This window comes from Streptopelia decaocto (genome assembly GCF_964273445.1).
Source record: "Streptopelia decaocto genome assembly, chromosome: 13".
Classification (NCBI taxonomy): domain Eukaryota; kingdom Metazoa; phylum Chordata; class Aves; order Columbiformes; family Columbidae; genus Streptopelia; species Streptopelia decaocto.
In genome coordinates, this window is record NC_138668.1 from 17,454,495 (window position 1) to 17,482,119 (window position 27,625).

General features: G+C 48.2%; 1 pseudogene across 1 annotated transcript; it reads right to left on the bottom strand.

The window, feature by feature from the left end:
- Positions 1–7,116: 7,116 nt before the first annotated feature.
- On the bottom strand, positions 7,117–27,336 carry LOC309445709 (olfactory receptor 14A16-like; annotated as a pseudogene). Its single transcript has 4 exons — positions 27,269–27,336; positions 25,816–25,901; positions 25,353–25,422; positions 7,117–8,088 (listed from the first exon to the last, which is right to left on the bottom strand). The product of its transcript is annotated as an olfactory receptor 14A16-like (transcript).
- Between the last annotated feature and the right edge of the window lie 289 nt (positions 27,337–27,625).

Consider the following 27,625-nt stretch of genomic DNA (forward strand, 5'->3'; position numbering starts at 1 on the left):
GTTCTGCCCTCTCATGCTGACTCCTCAACTTTCAGCTGACATTGTCTGTCCCCAGGCAGAGCTCCACGCATTCCTGCTGCTCTACCACACGAACGGAATCAACCCCTGTGACTCCAGAGCTCTGACATTATGAGTACCAGACACCCAAGACCCCAAATTTCCTCCAGGAGGTGGTATTTGTACTGTCCTGTAACTCCTCACGCTGTTCTCTTGGGAGAGACACCCTCATCAGGATAAACCATCTGCATGCAAACATTAACAGCTGAGCAAATGGAGCTTCAGTCAAGGGAGAGTCCAGACCTTGTGAATATCTGGTATTCACCCATCAGAAAGCTCTGAAGTTTGACAAGTTGAAGTCTCCAGTTCTGTATCAGGGCAGGACAATAACTTCATCCATCAGGACAGAGCAGAACCTGACATGCTGAGCAGTGACCCTGAGGAGAAGGGCCTGGGCACTACAAGGGCTGTCACATTAGCCCCTGGAGAGGCAGATCCTCTGCCTCACTCATTGCTTGGGGCTCTTGCTGGTGCACGGTGATGTGGGGTGTGTGATGCTGAGTGAAGGACAATAGTGTGACAGTTCCCACCCTTACTGGGGGTGTGCAAGGAGGCCTTGAGCTGCCCCCGGTGTCTGAGGACAACATGTTTCTTCACAGGCCTTGTTGGCAGAGATGATTGCCATAGCCAAGGAGACAAAGACTTGGGTTCTCTTGGCAACATCAAGGACCACCACACAAGCCCATGGTGCACGCTCACTATGAACAAGGCAGCTGCACACGGGGCTGCATGAGGAGGAGCGTGGGGACCCAAACACCTGCAGTTCTCGTCCCGTTTGGTTCAGCACTGGTGTGACCCCACACACACAGGTGTGTGCCAGTGTGCGGCTTCCCAGCTTGGAGAAGCAGGGAGGAACTGGAGAGTGCAGGGCTCTGCCAAGGCAGGTTCAGCACCTTGTGCACATGGTGTGGGATGCTGAGGGACCTGGGCTGCTTTGGCCCAGCAGCGCTGGGGAGGCTGCAGCAGTGCAGGAGTAGCCTGAGAGTGCTTGAAGGGCAGTTTCAGAGGTGGTGGAGGTTTCTTCATAGTGGGAAAGAGCTTGAGAAAGAAATAATGGCCCAAAGTGCAGCTGGGGAGGTCCAGGCTGGACATGAGCAGAAAGGAATGTGATGGAAGGGCAGTGCTGTGGTGGAGCAGGTCAGCAGAGGGAGTTTGCATCAGCCCAAGGCTTGTGCTTCAAGGACCAGCTGGGGAGGATGGAGAGATCTCAGCAAAGCAAGGAAGATACTCAGACAAGAGCAAGGTGGGGCAGCAGGGGGGATGTCTCCAGCCTGCAGGGAAAGAGGTGCAGGGGATGCCACAGCACAGGACAGGCTGTTGTGGAGATGATCAAGGGATGGAAAGAGGCTGAAAGCTTCCAATGGACATGAGATCTTTAGTGATGTCTGTTGTCTGCACCTCTGATGCCTGTGAGGAGACACCTTGTCCTTCCAGCACAGTGGTCTCATGGCCTCCTTGTCCCCACCTGCTCTCACCCCCACATTTCTGCACCTTCACTGCTGTGTCTGCACCCTCACTGGCTGCTCTTTGGAACACAAAGCCATGGGCTGATCCAGCTCCCTCTGGGTCACCTCTTGCCCCACAGCATTGCCCTTCCAGTGTCATTTCTTCCTCCCGATATTCAGTCTCCACTTCCCAGTCTGCACTTGGTGGCTTTTTTTTCTTTTTTTTTTTTGTCTCTGCTGCTTTTTCCCACTACTTGAGAAAGCTTCACTACCTCAGAAACTGCCCGTCAGGCAGGGAACCCAACCTGTTAGACCTCCTCTGGTCTTCCAGTTGACCAGGGAGAAGTAACCTCAACATGATCCTCTAAATCCCATGACTTCTGCTGGCCTTTCAGCTTCTCTAATAGACATGAGGTTCTTTCCCAGCCATGTCCCTGCTGCTGGGCTGTCATGTCCAGAGATGGAACTGACCTCACAGGCCCCTTCACAGCCACACGCTTCTGACTGGATTATGAGTTTCTGAGACAAAACTGACGTCATAATACCACACCCATCCGTCTTGCTCCTCAGCACCCAGGACTGAAGCATGTTCTACACACTCCTACACCTGCCCCTCTTTCCCACAGGCTGTAGTTATCCATCTCGCTTCCTCACCATGTTCAAATTTGTCAAATATACTTCCTACTAAAAATGTGACTGAAAAGCACTCCTCACTGGAACTCCTGTACTTCCGTTAACACCTTCTATATCTCCTCTTCTGCCCTTCTTTTTTTTTTTTTTTTTACTATTCTTCTACCTATTCTCCCTCGAGAAAACTCTCAAAGGCAAAAATTCTGTCAAATCACAGAATAACTCAGGTTTGCAGAGAGCCCTTGTCTCACTCATTTGTCTCACTCTCCTGCTCAAGACAGGGTGAACCAGGTGGGATTGCTCAAGGCCTCCACCCAGGTTTGCATCATCCTCAAAGGTGCTGAAAGTGCACTGTGTTACATCGTAAAAGTTGAGAATAAAGACGTTCAACAGTGTTGATCCAAGTGCTGGCCACTGAGGGATGACACCAGTAACTGGCTGCACAGAGGACTTTGTACTACTGGTGATATTTGGTCATGATTGTTTAGCCAACTTCCCACCCAGCATCCACTTCCTGAGCCCCATCAGCACCACTCTGGCCAGAAGGGGACCACGTCTGAGGTCTGGCTGGAGGGCTGGGCCCAAGGAGTTGTGGTGAATGGAGGCAAATCCAGTTGGTGACCGGTCACGAATGGTTTTCCCCAGGGCTCAGTATTGTGCTCAGTTCTCTTTAATCTCTGTCAATGGTCTGTATGAGGGGATCGAGTGCACCCTTAGTAAGTTTGCAGACAACACCAAGTTGGATGGGAGTGTTGATCTGCTGGAGGGTGTGAAGGCCACACAGATGGATCTGGCCCAGCTGGATCATTGGGCTGAGGCCAGTTGTCTGAGTTATAACAAGATCAAATCCTGGGTCCTGCACTTGGGTCACAACAACCCCAAGCAGCGCTACAGGCTCGGGAAAGAGCGACTGCAAAATTGCCTGTTGGAAAGGGATCTGGGGGTGTTGATTGATAGCTGGCTGAACATGAGCCAGCATTGTGCGCAGGTGGCCAGGAGGCCACCAGCATCCTGTCTTGTATCAGGAATGGTGTGGCCAGCAGAACTAGAGAAGTGATTGTGCCACTGTGCACAGCTCTTGTGAGGCGGCAGCTTGAATCCTGTTTCCATTTTTGGGGCCCTCACCATAAGAAGGACATTGAGGCACTAGAGAGAGTGTGGACGAAGTGACAAAGCTGCTGAGGGGCTATAGCACAAGTGTGATGAGGAGCGGTTGAGGGAACTGGTGGGTTCAGCTGGAGAACAGGAGGCTGAGGGGAAACCTTCTCGCTGTCCACAACTGCCTGAAAGGAGGTTGGAACATGGAGGGTGTTGGTCCTTCTCCCAAGTAGCAAGTGATAGGACAAGAGGAAATGGCCTCAAATTGTGCCAGGGAAGGTTCAGATTGGATATTAGGAAAAAATTCCTCCTGGAAAGGGCTGCCCAGGGCATTGGTGGAGTCACCATCCCTGCTGGGCTTTAAAAGGCATTGAGACGAGGTTCTTAGGGACATGGTTTAGTGCTTGATTTAGGTTGTGGTTGGACTCAATGATCCTGAGGGTCTCTTCTAACTGAAATTATTCTATGATTTTATGATATCAGCTGGAAAATTCTTCTATCACATCTTCTAAGTGCTATTTATACATCTGACTCTTTACCTGCAGTCCTGAAACTTATCTAATTGGGTGCACAAGTCTTGAATACCAGATGTAAATGATGAAAGCGACATGGCTCTGTCAGTCTGGTCTGATACCTGCCAGTCCCAGGCAAACACCTCAGGTACACGGGGGCTTCTCAAGGTTTGCACTGGGTGCTTATAGTGACACCATGGAGCTCAGCCTGAAAACCTGAGAACACCCCTCAAAACTGAAAAAACAAACCAAACCCAACAACAACAAGAACAAAAAACCCCACACTCTTTTTTTCATCAGAATAAATAATTCAGTATTTTGAATAAAATGTCAGGGCAATTCCTATCCTGCCAAAATATGAATTTTCAGAATGTGTATGTACTGTGGGAGATGAAACATTGGCCTTTCCCTGTGCTTGCAGTGCCAGAACTCTGTCTATCACTACGTGTATTTAATCCCCTGGACATCCAGGAGTTTCCACCTGTCCTTACCCAGCTCACCGTGTCTGAACTCATCTCTTCAGAAGCCTGTCTGGACATTTGCACTTTCCATCACTCCCCAGAGGTTCTTCACCTCTCACTCTTGGCTCATTCAGAGCCTCTCAGCTCTCACTCTGCTTTGAGCTTCAGGCAGGTAAAGTCTTTCAGCAGTTGCTCTCGTACTCCCTACAGGCAACTCTTGAGTTATGGCAATGGACCTCGCTGGAAATTACTTAACTTAACCATAGAACTGAAAAACACCATTAATTTCTATTGTGTTTTCTTTTTTTTTTTTTCTCCTTTTTTTGTTTCCTCTTATTAAAAATTCCCCAGTGCCTGTTTACATCCAGTTCTCTAAGGAAACATGAAGCAATTCCTGCGAAGAAGTTGTAACAATCAGTGCAAACTTCAGTGCAGAATCTCATGTAAAGAAATGTGCTGGAAATCCCAGGGGGTCAATGAGCAGAACAGGGAGTTTGGGGAGCTGGTTATAGATTTCCTGCTAACAATTTGAGTAGAGAAACATTCTTCACAGAACTGCTCTGTTTATTTGACACCTTTTAGGTCTCCTCCTCTACCTCTTTCATATTTTTTTTTCTTGTTCTTCCCCCTATTCTGTCTTCCAAAACCTTCCCAAGGGAAAAATTCCTTGAATCACAGAGTCACTCCTGTTTGAACATCATCTTGTCTCACTGTCCTGCTCAGGAGAGGGTGACCCAGGTGAGGTTGTCCAAGGCCTCTGCCCAGCTTTGCACCATCCACTAAGGAGGTGAAGGCTCACTGCGTCACATCATACAGGGGGAGAATAATGACGCTCAACAGTGTTGGCCCAAGTGCTGGTCCCTGAGGGATTCCACCGGTAACTGGCTGCAGGAAGACTTGTCCCATTCCCTTCCCAGGGAAGGAGATAGACTGACCAGCCTGTAATTCTCACAGTTCTCATTCTTGCCCTTCTTGAAGACAGGTTTGACAATTACCTCTTTCAAAGACCTCAGAACGTCCCTGATTGCTTTGGCACATTTGAGACCACAATCCAGAATCACGGGTAAGGATGATGTAGCAGACAGGAGCACGTGAGATTGATCTGCCGGGGCCAGTGGGGTTTGTTCCTGGAGTCACATACAGAAATGTCAGGGTCTGTCAGGCATCCACATCTGAACTGTCCTCACGGACTCCTTCAGCATGCAGGGATGTTCAGAGACAGAGTCTGTCCCTTTTACACAGAGGCAGGAGTCACAGTGTCCCTCTGGCCTCCTGTTGCCCATCCCAAAGGATGGGAGGCACCTCAGCCCTGTTGTGTGTCACCTGCTCTGCACTCATCTGAGATGTCCCACATCATGAGGAATGGACACAGGGATCACAGTTCAAGGAAGAAGATCCCAGTGGATGATTTCCCATGGGATGTTACTCCCAACGTGAAGTGACCTCAAGACACTGTCTGTCCCACAGGCCTTCATGGAATCCCAAGGAACAGCTGATGGCGTTTGTGCTCACTTGGTTACTAGATCGAGAGAGGTCCTCCTTCCCCTCTACTCCGCCCTGGTGAGACCCCATCCGGAATATTGTGTCCAGTTCTGGGCCCCTCAGTTCAAGAAGGACAGGGAACTGCTGGAGAGAGTCCAGTGTAGGGCAACAAAGATGATTAAGGGAGTGGAGCATCTCCCTTATGAAGAAAGGCTGAGGGAGCTGGATCTCTTTAGTTTGGAGAAGAGAAGGCTAAGGGGGGACCTTATTAATGTCTATAAGTATATAAAAGGTGAGTGCCATGAGGATGGAGCCAGGCTCTTCTCGGTGGCAAACAATGATAGGACAAGGGGTAATGGGATCAAGCTGGAACACAAGAGGTTCCACTTAAATTTGAGAAAAAACTTCTTCTCAGTAAGGGTGACAGAGCACTGGAACAGGCTGCCCAGGGAGGTTGTGGAGTCTCCTTCCCTGAAGACATTCAAAATCCACCTGGACATGTTCCTGTGCGAACTCACCTGGGCGTTCCTGCTCCAGCAGGGGGATTGGACTAGATGATCTCTGAGGTCCCTTCCAATCCCAAACATACTGTGATACTGTGATGGAAGGAAGAACAACCTCTGTGAGCTGGGTAGAGGCCAGTGCTGGAAATGGTGGTTATGAGGGGACACTCCATGACAACTGTCCTTGGGCAGCTTCCCTGGGTTGTCCAGTGCACACGGGCACAGCCCAGCCACTGCTCTGCTGGTTCTGCAGGTCTGTGGCAGGAGGCCTGGCTGTGAGAGGACACTGCTGAATGCCCCAAACCTGCAGGCCTACAGCTTTCAGCTTTTTCAATCTGTCAGACACTGTAGTGGGAATGTTCTTGAGAGAAACTTTATAAGAAGACCTAAACCTTCAGGCCCTGCCCTGACAAGATCACCTTTCTATCTGGAAAGGCTGTTGTGAGGCCAGGTCTGTCACAGCTGTGCCCATTGCCTGTCCCTGCCTGCGCCCACAGGACTGACACACAGCAGGACGGTGACCAAGGTGCCCGAGCACTCAGGCCTTGCACCAACACAAGGGATGAGAAGGAGAGTGTGGGAGTGGAACCAGAGCAGCTCTGGAAGAACAATCGCTGGTGCTCCGTGGCAGGGCTGCCATGATGGACTCTTTTCCCCTCCTCCCATGCACAGGAACTGTCCCTGCAGCTCCATACAGGCCTTGGGGGAATAATATCAGTGAAAAAAAAGTCACTGCAGAGCCCTTTATTTTGTTTAAATAAACAGAGAGAATAGCTGCATATTTATAGAGCCAGTGGGTTTGAAAAGAAAAGCAGACAATGAATTAGAAAGAGGATGACAAAAATATCATGATTTATTAAAAAATAAATACCACCAACATACACACAGAATCTGGGCCTCTAATGAGTTACATTAAAGCTGTTATCTGTTAAGGAGCGGATGACGGACACTTTATTATTTTTGAAATGCCTCCAGCTATTAGTTTCCTCAGGGCATATTTGACCTCCTTGTTCCTCATGCTGTAGATGAGTGGGTTCAATGTTGGAGGTATCAATGAGTATATAACAGACACCACCAGGTCCAAGGATGGGAAGGAGATGGAGGGGGGCTTCAGGTAGGAAAAAAAGAGGTGCTGGTAAACAGAATAACCATGGCCAGGTGAGGGAGGCAGGTGGAAAAGGCTTTGTGCTGTCCCTGCTCAGAAGGGATCCTCAGCACAGCCCTGAAGATCTGCACATAGGACAGCACAATGAAAATAAAACACATAAAAAATAAACAGCCACTGACCACAATAAGCCCAGCTTCCCTTAGGTAGGCGCCTGAGCAGGAGAGCTTGATGATGTGGGGGATTTCACAGAAGAACTGGCCCAGGGCATTGCCCTTGCACAGAGGCAGTGAAAATGTATTGGCTGTGTGCAGCACAGCATTGAGAAACCCAGTGGCCCAGGCAGCTGCTGCCATGTGGACACAAGCTCTGCTGCCCAGGAGGGTCCCGTAGTGCAGGGGTTTGCAGATGGCAACGTAGCGGTCGTAGGACATGATGGTCAGAAGACAATACTCTGTTGACATTGCAAAGATAAAGACCTGGATAACACATCCTGCATAGGAAATGGCCCTGGTGTCCCAGAGGGAATTGGCCATGGACCTGGGGACAACGGCGGAGATGCAGCCCAGGTCGAGGAGGGCGAGGTTGAGGAGTAAGAAGTACATGGGGGTGTGGAGGTGCTGGTCACAGGCTATGGTGGTGATGATGAGGCCGTTGCCCAGGAGGGCAGCCAGGCAGATGCCCAGGAAGAGCCAGAAGTGCAAGAGCTGCAGCTCCCGTGTGTCTGTGAACGGCAGGAGGAGGAACTGGGTGATGGAGCTGCTGTTGGATATTTGCTGATTTTGGCTATGGGGGCTGTCACAGAAGAAAAAGACAGTGAGAATTTTTGGGAGATGTCTCTGAGCAACGTCTAAGCCATTTCTCATACACCCTCCCCCTGCTCCACACCCCCTTGTCCTTTTCCTCAGCTCGGTGTCTGAGCCCTGGGCGGTGCTGGCTGGAGGTGCCGTGAGGAGCAGAGACTGTTCCCTCTGGCTGCTGAGGAGTCAGCCCTGCTCTGCAGCAGGGGGCATGGGAATGGGGGCAGGGGACAGTTCTGGGGTTCAGCTTTGTCACATGAAGCTGCTCTTGGAACAGAAATACCTGTCAGCATCTGCACTCCCAGGGATAAGGAAATGAGATGGCAGAAGGCAGTCTGAGAGGTTTGGGGTTTTTTACAGCGCCTTCTCCCCTCTCACCCTGGGGAATGTTCTTGGATGTCAGAAACCATCAGCATTTCTGCTGCACTCAGGGAGAACAGAGCGAGTCCTGCAAGGCAAGAGGATGCCTGTGGGTCAGTGCAGAGTGAGGGGGGCTGGTCTGTCCCTCTGTCTTGCTCCAGCTGCCCTGGGCTTGCTCCTTTCTGAGATGGGGGCTGATCACACTCCCATGTTACCCTGAAAAGCCACCAGACACTGCTGAGAGCAGAGGGATCCGCCTCAGACCACTACACATCTCACTGTTTTCTAAGGTCTCAGCAGCCAGCCCACATTTAGCCCAGCGCAGAAGTAGCTCATTTCACAAACCAAACAGAATTTTGACTGTCGCACCATTTCTGCGCTTCTCCTTGAGACATTCAGATAACACAAAGATGCTATAGGTTGGGTTTGCATCCCGGAGGGGAGCTCACAGCTGGGATGGAAATCTCATGCAGATAGCCAAGTGTGCTAATGATGGCATTTCATTCAGGGAAATTCAACCCCACAGACTTCATTGCCCACACCCCACAGGTCAGAGCAAAGCTGGGACACGTGTTCCCATGGACACACCTGCAGGAAAGGACCCACAAGATCAGGCTGTGACTCTGCAGCTGAAACTGCCATCCCCAGAGAGCCTGACAGCAAGAACAAGATCCCAACAGCAGTGACCCAGGGCAGGGGAGCAAGAAGGAAAATGCGGTGAGGGTGGGTGTGAGAGAGGCCAGGGCAGAGGCAGCCGGGCACTCAGACAGTGTCACCCTTCCCCAGCTGTGCAGCCACCTCCCAGACACCAACACTGCCGGGCAGCTGCTCTCAGCCCCTGTGCTCTGCAGAGGAACTGGAGCTCTGGCTGCACAGGAGCTGCTTCATGCCTTGGAGCCCCCGGCCCTGAGGGCAGAGGCTTTGCTGGGTGGGAGAGGAGGCCGGGGGGCTGCTCACAGGAGGGATCTGACCTGCAGGGAATCAGTCAGAGATTTCTACATCCTCCCTCCCACAAGAGCTCTGGTTTTTGTCCTCCTTCCCAGATCATGTCCCTGCTGCCAGGAGATTTTCCTCCTGGGAGGTGTTTCCCTGTCCATGTCTTTTCCCTGTCAGTGCTCACAGACCCCATCCCAAACTCTGTGCCCTCACCCTGGCCCTAAAGACACCTGCCTGTTTGCAGGGCACTGCCTGGGAGCATCTTCCTGTTTGCAGGTTGAAAACAAAGACAGGTGGGTGATCCTGCTGGGTCCAGGAAAGGCGATGCTGCATCTGTCCATGGGCAGAGGAGTGGATGAAGGCTCATCAGGAGGCTCCTATCAGACCTACTGACTGCTTGAAGTTACAACTGAGTGGTCTCCGTGACTTGTTCAAGTATGAGAGCTCCTTTTCCATTTCTCCTCTCAAATTCCCCAAGAGAAACAAATTGAAAATAAGGACTTGGGAAAGGTCCTTAGCTTTACTGTAATCCCTTCCTTTACCTTCTCCTTGAAAAAGCCCATTAGAAATGTCCCTCTGAAGGTGCAGCAGAGAAACTCACCTCAATATAACATGTTTTCTCTACACTGAAGAAACTGCAACGTCCCTCCTGACAGATGCCACAGCTTGTGGAATGTTCCAGCTTTAGCATCTCTCCAGGAACTGCAGCTGAATTGGGCTATGGCCAGAGACTTAGTCTTTTCAGGGCTGTGAAGATTTGTCTCCCAGTGATCTCTCAGCATCCTCCACCCCATGTTGTCTTTAACCTCTCTGTGCCTGGCTCCTGTGCCCTCGGTGCTGCAGGCAGAGCCCTCAGCCCTGCTGCGTGTGCAGAGGAGCTGCCCTGGGCAGAGCTGTCTCTCTGCAGCGCTGCCGCTGCCATGAGCTCCCTGTGTCCCAGGAGCCCAGCCCAGCTCAGCAGCACAGGAGCAGCCCATGATGTCCCTTTCTCTGTCCCCTCTGGGCTCCTCCAGGTGTCCCTGGGGCACCTGCTGTGAAACAGGCTCAAGTCATCACTGATGTTCCCTCCTTATGCTGGGCAGAAACACTTACTTCCAGCAGTGTATTTTCCCTCTCAGAGGCAAAGTTACCTCTAATTATTATCTTTTTTTTTTTTTTTTTTTTTTTGTCTTATTATTAGTCAGGACACCCAGAAAGTGACAGGGAGGGATCTTCGTTACCCGTGCGGAAGGAAGGGATTCAGCTGAGTCGGTGGAGGCTTTTCCTCCTGCATTTCTATTCCCAGCACTTGAAGGACACTCAGCTCTCTGCCATCCCTGCCACACACCTCCAGGAGGTGGGATTCCTCTTGCCTTTGTTTAGGAGTTCACAAAATAGACACACAAAATAAGCATGTCAGCCTCTTTTCTCCACTCCTGTGCTAATTAAGGACAACAGAGGCAGGAGTGAGATGTTCAGCTGCAAATAACTGGTGACATTTGTGTTTCCAGAGGTGGTACCAGATACATTGCAGGTAACTGAAAGGTCTAATGCAGAAGTTCATAGAGACAGGGTGACATCTTGGGGATCATACATGAGCCTGGTGGGAAAGTCCTTTGGCCAAGTGAAATGACAGCTCATGTCCAAATAAAGGCCAAAAGACCCTTTTCCTACTCACTATTGTTATGGCAGTTTATGTTGGTATACATAGGAATGGTTGCAGCCCTGTACCATAGGGACAACTCGTTCTCTCTCGTGTCCATCAGCTGAAGTTACAAGCTCTCCAGTGACTACATTGGCAGTTGTCCCATGGTCATCCCCACATTGCCTGACAGAACACAGGGTAGGTGTTCCATTTCATGTTCCAATTCAGGCCCACATGAGATGCCAAGGCTGACATGGACCACACAGGACCTACAGGAAATCCATTCCCATTCAGGGCAGGTGCATCACAGCTGCCCCAGACAGCATTGCAGAATGTGATTTATTGCCTGTGTACCGTTGACTGATACAAACAGTCCAAGGTATCAGTCATCAGACGTCATCAGAAAAGCAAGGTTGGTCTCTTCTCTACCCAACAGCTGCAGGCATTGCATGGACAAGCAGCACATCACACCGGGATCTTCACTCAGTCTCTTGATGATACAATCAACGAAAAGGCCAAATACTTTCACAATATGCCTGGATACATCTTGTTTTCAAGGACAGTGTCCTCCAGGCATAGCAATGGTTCACATCAAAACACAATTAAAACTCCAAAAGGAACTGAAGGTCATCAAGATAAGCTGTTGCTACTTCAGAAACAGCTAAAGAAGAATCCTAAATACTGTGAGACTACTACTGAATTTAGTAAGACAGGGTGTAGGTAGACCTGAGATGTCTCCGTGTCTTTGCATCAGTTGTCACCAGCAAAGTCTTCCAGGCCTTTGTGCTTCCAGGCAGGACTCTGGAGGGCAACAACTGTGATGGATGGGGATCAAGCCAGGGGTTTCATGAGCAAACTGCAGCCTTACCAGCCCTTGGGACCAGAGGGTTTGCATCCAAGAGTGCTGGGAGAGTGTTTTTCCCCAGTTGATGCTGGTCTGGTATGAACCCAGAAAGAAATGCACTCAGACTCTGAGGTATTGTTTAAAATGCTGTTCATTAGGTCTGGCTCTACAAGAGGGCTATCACAGAGGCAATCTGTGTCCCTCTGGATGGTGGAAACCCAGGTGGTGTAGCACTGAACAAGCTTCCGAACATCCACTGCCAGGAGGTGCCCCATGTCTTGTCAAAGCACTGTGACATTTTTGGATTATACGAAGTGAGGTGGGGCAGCTTGCTGAGCTGTGGTGTTTCAGCTGAAGGATACAGGGTCTGCTGGAGAGAGTCTCATGGAGGGTGAGGGCAGAGGGATCCCCCTGTGTGAAGGATCAGCTCAGATATATGGAGCTCCTCAATGACATGGGCAACAGGTTGAATTATCTATCTTGTGTGAGTGAGGATGACAGAGAAGTTGGGAAGGATGACACTGTTTTGGCAGTGAGCACTTTGAAAATGTGATAGAAGAATTCCCCCATGGATACCGATGCAGAGTGTCTCCTGAGGAGGTGTGGACAGACAGGAAAAGCAGATTCAACTCCAGCAGATCCCACCACAGATGACCTGTGTCCATCAGTGCCAGCCCCTCTCCTCAGACCAGAACAAGAGTCCTGCTCCAGCAACAGAGCAGCCTGACCCAAATGAGTGTCTGCAGAAAGAGGTTTCTCTTCCTCCTGGATTCCTCCTGCAGGCACAGAAATGCTCCCTTGCTCTTCTCCAGGGACATCCCTTTCCCCAGGTGAGGGTGTCCAGCCTGGCCTGGCCGGCTGGTCCTGGTTCCCTCCCTGTGCTCCCACAGGGCCCTGAGCTGGCGATGCTGCTCTGCAGAGCGAGGGGCTGTGGTGCCCTGGGGCCATGGGTGACTCTGCTCTGGCCACGCTGGTTGGGCTGGGAAACAGACCCAGCTGGATGAGGATCACTGCTGCTGAGCCCTTTCCATCTTCCCAGCTGGCTCAGGAGCCGAGGACAAGGCTGGGCAGGACCATGGGGTGTCTCTCATGGCACAAAGGGCAGGGGAGGGCTGAACCAAGATGGTGTCCTGAAACATTCTCCAGTCTGACATCTTTTGGCATCCTGGCTCCTCACAGCCTGTCCTGGCATTGAAGGGCCCTTGTTACCCTGTGCCCTCCTCAGGTTCACCTCTTCCTCTGGGACACCTTGCATGATCACTCCTTTCACCAGGACTGTTTTGTTTAACCCAGCAGGCAGCTGAACATCACACACAGCCCTTCTCTTACTCCCTCCAGCGCCGTGGGATGGGAGAGGGAATCAGGAAAGAAATAAACATCTTGGGTTAAAATGAAGACAGTTTAATGAGACAGAAAGGCAAAACAATAACAATGGAAACAATAGCTACAATGGAAACAATAGCTACAATGGAAACAATAGCTACAATGGAAACAATAGCTACAATGGAAACAATAGCTACAATGGAAACAATAGCTACAATGGAAACAATAGCTACAATGGAAACAATAGCTACAATGGAAACAATAGCTACAATGGAAACAATAGCTACAATGGAAACAATAGCTACAATGGAAACAATAGCAACAATGGAAACAATAGCAACAATGGAAACAATAGCAACAATGGAAACAATAGCAACAATGGAAACAATAGCAACAATGGAAACAATAGCAACAATGGAAACAATAGCAACAATGGAAACAATAGCAACAATGGAAACAATAGCAACAATGGAAACAATAGCAACAATGGAAACAATAGCAACAATGGAAACAATAGCAACAATGGAAACAATAGCAACAATGGAAACAACAGCTACAATGGAAACAACAGCTACAATAGCTAAAATAAATATAGTAATGATAATAAGTAAAGTAATTATAGTAATAGTAATTATAATAATAATGATGGCAGTAGTAATAGTAGTAATTGCAAAAATAATAACAAAAATTGCAAAAAATAATAACAGGAGATATAAACCAAGTCACGTACAATGCAATTGCTCACCACCCACTGAGTGACACCCAGCCAGATCCCAAACAGCGGTCCCCCAGATAACTTTTCTCTAGTTTACATACCAAGCATGACATCATATGGTGTGGAATATCCCTTTGGCCACTTGGGCCAGCTGTCCTGCCTGTGCCCCTCCCAGCTTCTTGTGCATCTCCAGCCTCCTTGCTGAAAAGTCCTTGCTTTGGGATAAACATGGCTTAGCAACAACCAAAACATCCCTGTGCTATCAACATTCTTCTCAGGTTAAATCCAACACACTGCACTCTACCAGCTACTAGGAAGAAAATTAACTCTCTCCCAGCTGAAACCAGGACAGTGCCCCCCCCTTATTCTGTACCATCTGTGTTGTGCCCGGGTCCCACACTCTCCAATACATTCCAGGTAATCAACAGCACTTTCCTATCTCTGGATATACGCACAGATCTCATTCCTCAGTCTATAGGCCACACCTCTAAAATGTCCAATGAGTTCATGTGGTCCGTGGCTTTGGGCTCCAGGGGTCATAAGAGTCTTTCAGGACAGGAGAGATGGTCTTTGCTGTTGGACTGTTGTGTCCTGTGTCCAGAGCTCGTAGCTGGTGTATCTGTCACAGCCAGGGACAGTGTGTGAGTCTGGGTGGGCAGCGAGTGGCACCTCAGGGAGATGCTCTGACAGTGCCTGGCAGCTCCACTCCTCTCCAGGATGCATCTGCCACTGCTGGTGGGACAGCGCCAGGCAGATCAGTCACAGACGTGTCCCTGTCTTTTGGATGTGTGCGACCAAGAAGGGAGCTCTTCATCCAGGCCTTGGAACCTGACAAATCTCCCTGGGACCCTAAGCTAAACCCCGACCCTAACCACTTCCACTGACACCACTCCCTAAGCAGTAACCCTAACACTTATCCATCCCTTACCCTAACCCTAATCCTAACCCCTGCACTTAAAACTTACCCTACACCTATCATTCACCTAAAACTAACCATAACATTAACCCAACCACCACGCTAACCCTACCTCTTGCCCAAAATCTAACCTAAACCAAACCTCCCCTAATCCTAAAACTAACCCTAACCCTAGCCTTACCCAAACTCTTACCTCAAATATCACCCTAATGTGACCTCTAACCCTAACCCATAACCCTAGCCTAACCCTAAAACTAACCCTAACCCATCATACTAACACCAGCCTTAAACCAAACACTAAACCAAGACCTAACCCTAAATCCTAACCTGCAACTCTTATGACTGACTCTAACCCTAAACTAACCCTAATTCAAACCCTAACCCATTAACCTAACCCTAAAGCTATCCCAACCCCCAACGCCTAAACCTAACCCCTTACACTAATCCTAACGACTTACACCTACACTACCCCCTAACCACTAACCAGAATTGCAACCCTTAATGCCAACCCCAACCTCCATCTCCAATATAAATCTAAAACCTAACTCTGACCATTCCACTAACACTACTGCCTAACACTAACCCTAACCCTAATGCTAACCCCATCCCTAACTCTAACTAAAGCTAAAATGTAATCCTAACTCTAACCCAAAACATAAAACTAACCCCTAACGCTAACTCCAACCCTACATTCTAACCCTCTTCTAAACCTAATCTAACTCTAATACTTACCCATAATCCTAACTCTAACCCTAGTTCTACCCTTCAACCCTAATATTAAAACCTAACCCTAACTGCTTACACTAACACTATTCCCTAACTCTGAAACCTAATCCTTAGCCCTAAGACTAACTATATCCTAACACTAATCTAATCCTAACTGTAAACCTCATCCAAACCCCTAAGTGTAACTGTAAACACCATCATCTGACTCTAATCTAACCCTAACCCTAAATCTAATCTGAAACTTAACCCTAACTCAAACCCTAAATCCTAAAACTAACCCCTAACCTTAACTACTTCCACTGACACAACTCCCTGGCGCCTAAACCTAACCCTAACTGTAAATCTAAAACTAACCACTAACCCTAACTCTAACCTGAACACTAACCAAACCCGAGATGTAAATCCAAACTACACCCTAACCCTGAAACGTAACACTATTCCAACCCATACCATAACCTTAATCCTAACCCCTACCACTAATTCTAACCGTAAATCTAAAACTGAGCCCTAGCCCTGATTCTAACTCTAACAGTAACCCTAAACTCTAACCCCAATACGAAACTCTAAACCTAACCTAACACTAACTCTATCACTAACCTAACCTTAATGGTAAGCCGTAACTAACCTAACCTAATGCTAATTCTAACCTGAAATCTACACCTAACCCCTAAATTCACCTCTAAACCAAACCTTTAACCTAAGCATAACCTTAATCTAATCCCAGCCCCATTCACATCCCTAGCCCATGAACCCAGCCGCCAACCCTAAGCACTTATACTAAAATTAACACTAACCCAACCCCAATATCTAACCCTAACCATTAACTCAACCTCTAAGCCTAACCCTAAAGCCTAATCTAAACCTAGCTCTAATCTAATGCTAAATCCTAACCCATCATTCTAACTATAGCCCTAAACCCCTATCCCAAAAATAACACTAACACTACCTCTAACCCTAACCCAGTGTCCTAGCCCTAACCCTTCAATATAAATCTAAAACCTAAAACTGACCATTCAAATAACAAAACTCCCTAAGCCGTAACCCTATCACTTATCCATCCCTTACCCTAACCATAATCCTAACCCCCAAACCTAAAATTTACCCTACACCTATCATTCACCTAACCATAACATTCACCCCAACACCACCCTAACCCTACCTCTTGCAAAAATCTAACCCAAACTAAAGCTCCCTAACCCTAAAACTAACCCTAGTATAACCCAAAACCTAAACCTAACCCTAAACCTAAGCCTACCCCTACCCCTAGCCTTAACCACTTAGACTAAAACTAACCCTAACTCTACCCTTACCCTAACTTGAACCACTGAAATCTTACCCTAATGCGACCTCTAACCCTAACCCATAACCATAGCTTAACCCTAAAACTAACCCTAACCCATCATACTAACACCAGCCTTAAACCAAACACTACACTAAACCAAGCCCTAACCCTAAATCCTAACCTGCAACTTTTACGACTGACTCTAACCCTAAACTAACCCTAATTCAAACCCTTACACATTATCCTAACCCTAAAGCTATCCCGGCCCCTAACCCCTAAACCTAACCCCTTACACTAATCCTAACGACTTACACCTACACTACCCCCTAACCACTAACCAGAATTGCAACCCTTAATGCCAACCCCAACCTCCATCTCCAATATAAATCTAAAACCTAACTCTGACCATTCCACTAACACTACTGCCTAACACTAACCCTAACCCTAGTGCTAACCCCATCTCTAACTCTAACCTCAATCTAAAGCTAAAACGTAATCCTAACTCTAACCCAAAACATAAAACTAACCCCTAACGCTAACTCCAACCCTACATTCTAACCCTCTTCTAAACCTAATCTAACTCTAATACTTACCCATAATCCTAACTCTAACCCTAACCCTAGTTCTACCCTTCAACCCTAATATTAAAACCTAACCCTAACTGCTTACACTAACACTATTCCCTAACTCTGAAACCTAATCCTTAGCCCTAAGACTAACTATATCCTAACACTAATCTAATCCTAACTGTAAACCTCATCCAAACCCCTAACCATAAGTGTAACTGTAAACACCATCATCTGACTCTAATCTAACCCTAACCCTAAATCTAATCTGAAACTTAACCCTAACTCAAACCCTAAATCCTAAAACTAACCCCTAACCTTAACCACTTCCACTGACACAACTCCCTGGCCCCTAAACCTAACCCTAACTGTAAATCTAAAACTAACCATTAACCCTAACTCTAACCTGAACACTAACCAAACCTGAAATGTAAATCCAAACTACACCCTAACCCCGAAACGTAACACTATTCCAACCCATACCCTAACCTTACCCCTAACCCCTACTACTAACTGCAACCGTAAATCTAAAACTGAGCCCTAACCCTGACTCTAACCCTAACAGAAACCCTAAACCCAATCCTAAACTATAACCCTAAACTAACACTAACCCTATCACTAACCTAACCTTAATGGTAAGCCGAAACTAACCTAATCTAACCCTAACCTAAGCCTAACCCAGACCCAACACTAACCCAACTAACCTGAAATCTAAATCTAACCCCTAAATTTACTCTAAATGAAACCTTAAACCTAAACATAACCCTAATCTAATCCTAGCCCCATTTCTATCTCTACCTCCTGAACCCAGCCGCCAACCCTAAGCACTTATACTAAACCTAAACATAACCCTAATCTAATCCTAGCCTCCTTTCTATCTCTAGCTCCTGAACCCAGCCGCCAACCCTAAGCACTTAAACTAAAATTAACACTAAACCAACCCTAATATCTAACGCTAACCATTAACTCAACCTCTAAGCCTAACCCTAAACCCTAACCTAAACCTATCTCTAATCTAATGCTAAATCCTAACCCATCATTCTAAGATAAACTTTAACCCTAAACCACTATCCCAAAAATAACATTAACACTACCTCTAACCGTAACCCAGTGTCCTAGCCCTAACCCTTCAATATAAATCTAAAACCTAAACCTGACCATCCAAATAACAAAACTCCTAACCCCAACATCTAACTCTAATCCAACCCTTACCCCAACCCTAATCCTAATCCCTATCTTTAACTCAAATCTTAACTCTAAGTCTAAAATCTAAGCCTAATTCTAACCCTAAATCTAATCAAAATTATAATGGTAGCCCCTAAGCTGACCTCTAACCCTTACCCCTAACCCTAATTCTAACTCTAACCCCTACCACTCACCCCTAACCTAAACCTAACTATAACTGTAATACTTACAAATAGTGCTAACCTTAACCATATTCTTACCCTTTCCCCCTAAACATTAAGTCTAACTGCTTATACCAACACTATTCCCTAACCCCTAACCTTAATCCTTACCTCTAACACTAACCCTAATACTAACCTTTACCACTAACCACATCCCTACGCATAAACACTAAACCTAATCAAACCCTAATAATAACCCTAACACTACCCCTAACACCTATCCCTAAATCTAAACCTCTAATGTTAGTACAATCACTTACTGTAATCCTAAAGCAAAGGCTAAATCTAAGACCAACCTCTAACCCTAACTCTAAAACTAGTTCAGTGCCCTAACCGTGATTCTAACCCTAAACCTTAATCTAACCCTACCCCTAAATCTAACCCCAAAACTTAACTCTACCCCTAAGACAACTCCGGAACCCCTAACATTAACCCTAATCCAACCATTACGCTAAACCAAATCCTAAAACTTAAGCCTAAATGTAAACCTAAATACTAATCCTAAATCTAATCCTAAAATTTAAGACAAACCCCTAACTCTAACCCTAAGACTAACATCACATAAATAAAAATCCAAACCCTAACCTAACAATACCCCCAACCCAAAATCTAACGCTAACATCAAACCCTAACTCTTATCTTTCTGCCTACTTGGTAATGCTACCCAATAACTGACTCTAATCTAACCCTAAAAGGAACTATAACCCTAAACCTAAGTCCTAACCACTTATCCTAGCCATAATCTTATCCTTCAATCTAACCCTAGTTCTTCTCCCTAATACCTAAGCCTAACACCAACCCCCTAAAGCTGACTCTAAAGCTCAGCCCTAAACCTTAACCCTAACCCTAGCCAGTAACCGTCATTCTAAACCTCACCCTTACTCGAGCAATAGCCCCTAAACCCTGAAACTAACCCTACCTAACCCTAACCAGTTCCACTAACCATAACACTACTCCCTAACACAAACCCAACACTTATGATAACCCTAATGCTGACCCCTAACACTAACTATAACCTTAATGGTAAGTCTAAACCCTAATACTAACTCTAACCCTAACTTGAAACCTAGTCCTAACACTAAACCTAAACCCTAACCTTAACCTAACCATAACCCTATCACTAACCTAACTTTAACCATAACCCTTCAACCAACCAAACCCAACACTAACCCTAACATGAAATCTAACCCTAATCCGACCTCTAAACAGAATCCTAAACCTAACTCTAACCCTAACTCTAGCCTCACCCCTAAACCTAATCTCCTATGCTAATCTTAACCATTTACAATAACATTACTCCCTAACCATGAACCTGAACCCGTATCTCCAACAGAATTCTAAAACCTAACCCTAACCACCTTTTCTAGCACTACTGCCTAACCCCTAAACTTTAAACTAATCTAACCCTTGTCCTAATCCTAATTATATTTCCTGTCCCTAACTCTAACCCCAACCCCTAACTCTTACCCCAAGCCCCAACTCCTACACCTAAGCTACTCCTAACTGATGCTACTCCCTCAACCCTAAGCCTAACCCTAAATTCTACCCAACTATCTTCACCCTAATGGAACGCTAATGCAAACCCCTAACCCAAACTGACTCCAACTCTAAACCTAATGCTTAGCCTTCTTACTGTAATCACAAATCTAAGCCTCAACCTAAAACCAAACTCTACCCCTAACCCAAACCCAAAAGCCCTAACCTTAATTCCAGCCCTTATCCTAATCAAACCCTGACCCTACCCCTAATTCTAACCCTAACCCTGACTCTAAACATAACCCTAACCCTAGCCCTACCTCCTAAAACTAACCCCTAACCCTAACCACTTCCACTGACACTACTCTCGAACTCTAATCAAATCCTACCCCTAATATTTGAACACCTAACCCAAACCCCAATGCAAACACATACCTGAACCTCAAACCCTACCTCTCAGACTAACCCCTAGCTCCTAACTCTAGCACTAACCATAACTCTTAACCCTAAAGCCTAACTCTACATACCCCTAATCCTAAACCTCATCTAACTCACAGTAATTCTAACCCTAACTCTGACCCCTTGCCCTACGTTTAACCCTATTTCTAACCCTAAATGTAACCCTTCCCCCTAACCCTAGCTCAAATCCCTAACCCCAAAATCTAACCCCACTCCCTAATTCCTAAACCTAACCCTAACTGTAACTCCTAACACTTACCTTTACCCTAAATCTAACCCTAGACCTTAACCCTACCATGTAACCCTAACCTAAACCTCGTATAACCCAAACACAAACTCCTAACCCTAACCCTTAACGCTATACTCTAACCTCTTGCCCAAAGTTTAATCCCAACTCTAAGACTAACTCTAACCCAAAACCTGACCCATAACCCTCACCCAAAACCCTCACCCCAAACACTAACCCTAACCATGCTCCCTAAGCCTTTCCCAAACTCTAACCCTAACTCTAGCCCCTAACCCAAAACCTTATCTAACACTAACCCTCAACCTTATCTAAAACCTGACCCTTATCTAAATGCTAAACCTAAACCTAATCCTAACCCTAACCCTAACTCCCAATCTAACCCTAACTTAACCATTAAATTAAGCCCTAACTTTTACCCTAACTCTAACCTTTACTGTAAATCCTAACCCTAAGACTAAACCTGAAACCTAATGCTAACTCTAGCCCTGATCAAAGCCCTAACACCAAACCCTAACAATAACCCTAATCTAACCCTAAGCCTAACTATAACCATAACCCTAAATCCTAACTGCTTACTATAACCCTATCCTTAACTCTACTTGTAACTCTAACCACAAAAACAAACCCCTAACACTTATTCTAAACCTAACTCCTAAACCTTAACCCCAACCCTAGCTTGCAAGCCTAATTCTAAACCTCATACTTACTTTAACAATAACCCCTACACCTTAACACTAACCCAAATCCTAACCCTACAACTAAAATTTATTCTTTTCCCTAAGGCTAAGTCTAACCCTACCTCTAATTAGAACTCGACAACTAACCACTAACCCTAACTGCAAACCCTAATCCTAACTATAACCCTAACCCCTAAACCTACCTGTAATCTAAACCTAACCTGAAACCTTACCTAATGCTAACTCTAACTCTACACCCAAACCCCTAACCCTTATCTAAGCCCCACCATACACCTTATCTCAACCTAACACTACTCCTAATCCCTAACTGGTAACTCTAATCCTGACCCTGTGCTTTACCCAAAGCCCTATCCCTACATCTGACAAAACACTAGCCCCCTCTGACGTTAATACAAACCTAATCCTAACTCTAACCTGTAGCACTAATTCTCAACCTAACATATCCTCTAACCCTAGCCCCTAACACTGAAACCTAACCCTAAACAATAATCCTAACTCTAAATCTAATACATGCTAGCCAAGAAACAATAACCAACAAATGATAACCCTAAGAAAAACTCTGATCCTGGTCCTAACCGCTAACCCCAGTTCTACCCCAAATTCCAACCCTTACTCTAACCATCGCTCTAACACTAACTCTTAACCCTAACCACTATTCCAAGCACTACCAGACCCCTAATCCTAACCTCAAACCCAAAATCTAACCATTTCCCTTATCCACAAACCCTACCACTAACTACAATGGCAATTCCTCATCCCTAACCCTACCCTAATCCTAACGACTAACTCTAAACCTAAACCATAAACCTACCTCTAACCAAAACACAACCTTAACTCTGTCCCTACCCCTAACCCTAACTACTTACCATAATACTCTTCACTAACCCCAAGTCTAACCCTAGCACCTAAAAGCAAACTGTAACTCTAATCCTAACCCATAAACTTAACTTTAACCCTATCACTAACTCAAACCCTAAACACTGAACCTAAACCCAAGCCTTCATTCTAACCCTTACCCACAATCTGTAACGCTAATGCTAAACCTAATTCTAACCCTGAGCAGCACTCTTCTGTCTCCTCCATTCTCTTTTTCTTCCTCTTGAGGGAGGAAGGTCCAGACAGGTCCTGGGGCCTGACACTTGCACCACGGGCCTGATCTTTCGGTGCTGACAGCTGGGTGCCTCCCTGCCACCGCTGGGACCCTTGCCTGCCACCTCCTTCCCCGCAGCGGACACTGAGCCCTCCTGTGAGATTCTTCCTCTTCTTCCCTGGGGGCTGGAGACTTGATCCTTGTCCTTCACAGCCAGAGCACAGGGGCTGCTGTCTGCTCCACGGTGCTGCTTACACTAACGCTTTCTGGAGGAACCAGGGTGACCTGGCTGGGCTCCTTCTCGCTGCTGCAGGGACGAAGGTGGTGTGAAGTGTGGGCAGTGGAACAGGTGGTCACGGGGAGGCTGGGAGCCAAAGGGCTGAGCTGAGGATGAAGCTGAAGGTTGGCTTTTCACGATTTGGCCAATGGAGAGCAGATGAGGACAGCCTGCAGAACAGGAAAAGAGGCTGACATGATCTGAAGGCCAGGTCAGGAGCAGGAGCCCACCTCTTCCTCCACACTCCACAGTGCACAAGCACAGTACCCATCTTAGCCAATCCAAGAGAACAGGAGAGGTGGCTGCTGAAATCACTCCCCGGGCCACCTGCCATGTCAGACAGTTGCCTCGTGGACTACTGGCCTTGCTGCCGTGCAGGAGCCTGGGAGCGACTGGCACCACTTACCTCGACTTGCCAAAAGGCCAAGGAGTTGGGGTGGGTGGTGTCCAAGGGGTAGCTGTGGTTGGCCAATTGTGAATGAGGTCATGTGCAATGGTCACTTCTGCTCGCCTTCCACAGGATGCTGTGCTGCAGTTATTGACATGAAAAAAAAAGCAACAAACTTCGTGATCTAAAGAAAAGAGGTTTCCATGAGCCAAGAGAAGAAAATAAGAAGGTGAGCCCAGAGTAAAAGGAAGGGTAAAGACACAGAAGGGGAGAGGAAAGTGGGTGGTGGTCAACAAATCAGAAGTGTTTTCTCTTAGAAGCAGAAACGAAAAAAGGAAGGAAGGACATTTAAACAACAGAAACGCCAGTGCACTGTCCTGAGCCCTGGTTGCACAGCAGCACCCAGAGGGCCGGTCCCAGCCCCTGCGTGGGGAGGAGGAGACTCTGCAGCCTCCAGCTGGGGAGTCACCTGCTCCCATCGCCCCAGGGGACAAGACACTCAGAGAAGATTGGTGAGGCCACCCCGCTCCAGGGACTGGCACAGCCACCCCTCTGTCCTGAGCAAGAAGACAGGAGGCGTTTCTCCAGCCTTAATCAGGGATGGGAACAACAGCGGGGACCTGGCCCTGTACCCCAAACCAGAGCAACTGCTGCAGCCCTGGGGCTGAGGGGCTCTCCCTGTCTGCCTCCAGCTTAGCAAGACACCCAGCATCCAGTCTACACTCTCCCCAACACAATCCCCAGCTCAGAAGACACAAGGCACCTGTCGAAGACTCCAGGCAGCAGCTCAGGCTCATTTTATGGCAGAAAGCACCAGCTTCATGGCTGGTGGTGGTGACACGGTGATGTTCAGCTCCAGAGCAGCACTGGCCAACAGGGAGGATTTCAATTTTGCCAGTTTGGAGTCTTTGGGTGCAGCCATCTTGGTGCTGGCGGTAGTAGGGAGGTCCATGCCACAGCCGGATTCCTGAGAGGTGCAGAAGCTGCTGGTTCCACCCTGGGCCTTCTGGGACGCTTTGGGCAGATCCCGCTGTGCCGTGCGCTGGGCTGGCAGCACCGCTGCTGCAGGAGTCCCTCTCCAGGGTCTCAGCATTCTCCCCACTGCCCCTGGGCTCCTGGCTGGGGATGGGCTCCAGCAGCAGCTTGGGTGAGGTAGGTGGCTGCTTGCTCTCCCAGGAGCTCTGCCAGGACAGCTCTGCTTTGGCCCCACTTGTGCTGCTGGTGTTGCAGGAGCTCTGAACTGTTCTGGGCACACGAGGCAGCTGCAGGAGGGTGAACAGCTTTTTGGGCCTCCAGGCTGAATCACTGCGCCAAGGACACAGGGTGATACTGCAATCCCATCCCCTCCAAGCTCACACAGCAACTCTTAACTGAGCAGGATCCTTCCTGCAAGTCATCCTCCCTCACCCCTGTCCATTGGGTGCAGTGCCTGCCTCCCTGCCAAGCTGCAGCACACCTGCCCTCGCAGAGCAGGCAGAGGGGCAGCAGCTCGCTGCAGCTCTGGCCCAGAACAGCCTTCAGGACTCACCTGGACTGTCACTGGTGAAGAGATGGGTCTGTTGGTCACAGCTTTTTACACCTGATCAGAGACGCTGGCCCCGAGAGATAAAACAGAGCATGAGCACAGGGCCACAGACTGCACCAAACCCCTGAGCCTGGCCCCAGCCAGGCACTGGCCAGCATGCCATGAGGGACGGCTGTACTGTCCCCAGTCCCATGGAGCCTCAATGGAGGAGTCGTGGCTCATGCTCAGGCAACAGGCTCTGCTCTGCCAGACAGAGGCAGCACAACAACAGAAGCTGCTTCCCTCTTGCCTGCACCCTGCCTGACACTGGCAGTTCAGCAGCCTCGAGAGCAGTAACGGTGCAGCTGCAGGAACATCCCCTGTGAGAGCAGAGCTCCCCCACCCACACCCTGCCCCACTACCTGATCTCCAGCACCAGGTCCAGGAAAGGGTCAGAGGTCTCCCAGATGCTCTTGCACGCTGAGAACTTCACTGCAAAAGCAAGAGCAGTAAGCACACCCTGGCACAACACCTACACCCAACACCACCCCAGCACAGCACAGGCAGCTGCCGTGTTCCCCCTCTCCAGCTTTGGGCTCTGGGGTGTCGGCACCAGGATTCACAGCGTGCAATTCCACTGTGTGCTGGGACAGCAAGTGCTGGTACATAACTGCCAACATGGGCTCCTCAGCTGGTGGCAAAGAGCTGGGGGCCCCCAGCCAACAGCTTTTTTCATCACTACAACACACGCCACAACCCACAGGAACCACAAGACTGACCAGCTGCACCTCTGGGTAAGTTACACACACTCAGCAGTTTTCCCAAAAGATTTTTACTGCAAGGCTCTCAGGGAAACCGCTGCCCTGAGAGTCACAGGCCCAGGACCTGGCAGCCAGCGCTCAACACGGAACCACAGGGATCCGCCAAAGATCTGGTGAACCAGCATGGTGGCCTGCGTCTGGTGATCCAGCCTGGAGACAGCAGCACCAGAGCTCACACTGCCCCTCCGCAATGGCCACCCCTGTCACCCACCGCTGTGTCCTCAGGATCCAAACCCATCCCAGTGGCAGCTCCTCTCTCCCTTCCCGTCAGGAGCATCTTGCCAACATTTATCCAGCATTTGCAGTGGCCACTAACCAGGCCTGGAGCTGTGAGGAGAAAGGACTCCCTGGAGCTCACCCAGCTCTAAACTCAGCCCCAACTGCTGCTGGCTCGGCAGCCGGCACTGCAAGCAGCGCAGAGATGGAGCAGTTGGCAAAGAGCTTTGCAAGGCAGAGCCCTCTGGGGCACAGCACTGAGGCGGACCCACTTCCCCTCTGCGTGACCGAGCGTCAGCCAAGAAAGTAGCAAGCTAAATTTCACAGGAAGAGAAATTAACATGTAAACGCTCATCTGTTCCAAGGTCGTACCTGCGGGATCGCCCCGAGGCTCACGGACAGACTCAAGTCAAGAAGTCAAGTAGCCGCTGCCTACAGGGACAGCTGGAAACAAGGAGAAAGGAAAAGCATTTCCATTTCACGTTGTGATCTACCTTGTCCTCAGTGACCTGCAGTGCCTGGACGGGGGTCAGGCAACAACATGGGGCCCAGACGCATGCTGAAATTTCCGAAGCTGCAGAGGGGCTGCAGACCCCTTGGCTGGGACCTGGCAGCTTCCAAACTACTGTGACCAGGCCACATGCAACACCCCTCAAGGACCAGATGGACAAACATGGGGCCTCTCAGGGCCTTCTGACCAGGACACCTCTCACACACACAAAACGAAACCCACAGTAAGGTGGGAGCATGGAGCACCAGGGCAAAAAATGATCAGCCATGTTTCTTCTAGCAAAGAGCCTGCTGGCTACTGCAAGGCTCAACTATTGCAGGAAGATGTTAACAAATAATAAACCAAATATTAGCAAATGCAAAAGGCCAGTGACCAATGAAGACTGAACACTTACCCCTGGCATTCCCACCAGGCTCAGGAGCAGGATTACACCAAGAGGCTTGATCACCATGGACTGCAGGAACCAAACAGGGAGTCAAACACAGGGGAGGAGCTTCCATGGCATGTTGTGATCTCCTTCTTCCTCAGTCACCTGCAGTGATGGGAGGGGCTGAGGTAATGACACAGGACACATACAAAGGTGTATGTTCCCACAGCTAGAAATGGAACATGGGTGACCTTTTTGCTGAGACCTAGCAGGTTTTCAGGCAAATGAATATTCATTACTTGTCTGTGTAACACCACCAAGGCACAAAAAGCTTTTGAAAAGCTTTTGAGTACAATCACACATGAATAACCTATTAAAACGCGAGTGTTTATTCCCTGAAGCAGACGGACAGTGACAGCTTACCTCTGGGACAGCCCAAGGCTCACAACCAGGATCCAGCTGAGAAGCTCGATCAGCTCTGCCAATGCCATGGCCTGGAGTCAAGCACAGATCAGAGAGGTTTCCAGGCTCACAGAGAAATACTCCTGCATTTCGGGTAAAAGAGGACATAAAGAAGAGAGAAAAACAAAACACAACACAACATATTTAGGACAACAATGCCCATATATTGCAGAGAAATAGCCGTATTTGGGGAAAAAACTGGCAAAATGACAAAATATTCCAAATATTTGGGGGCAAAATTGGCCAGTACAGGCAAAAGTATCTGAGTATTTGGGCAAAAAGTGGCCAAAAGAGGCAAAAACATTCACATTTGGGTGT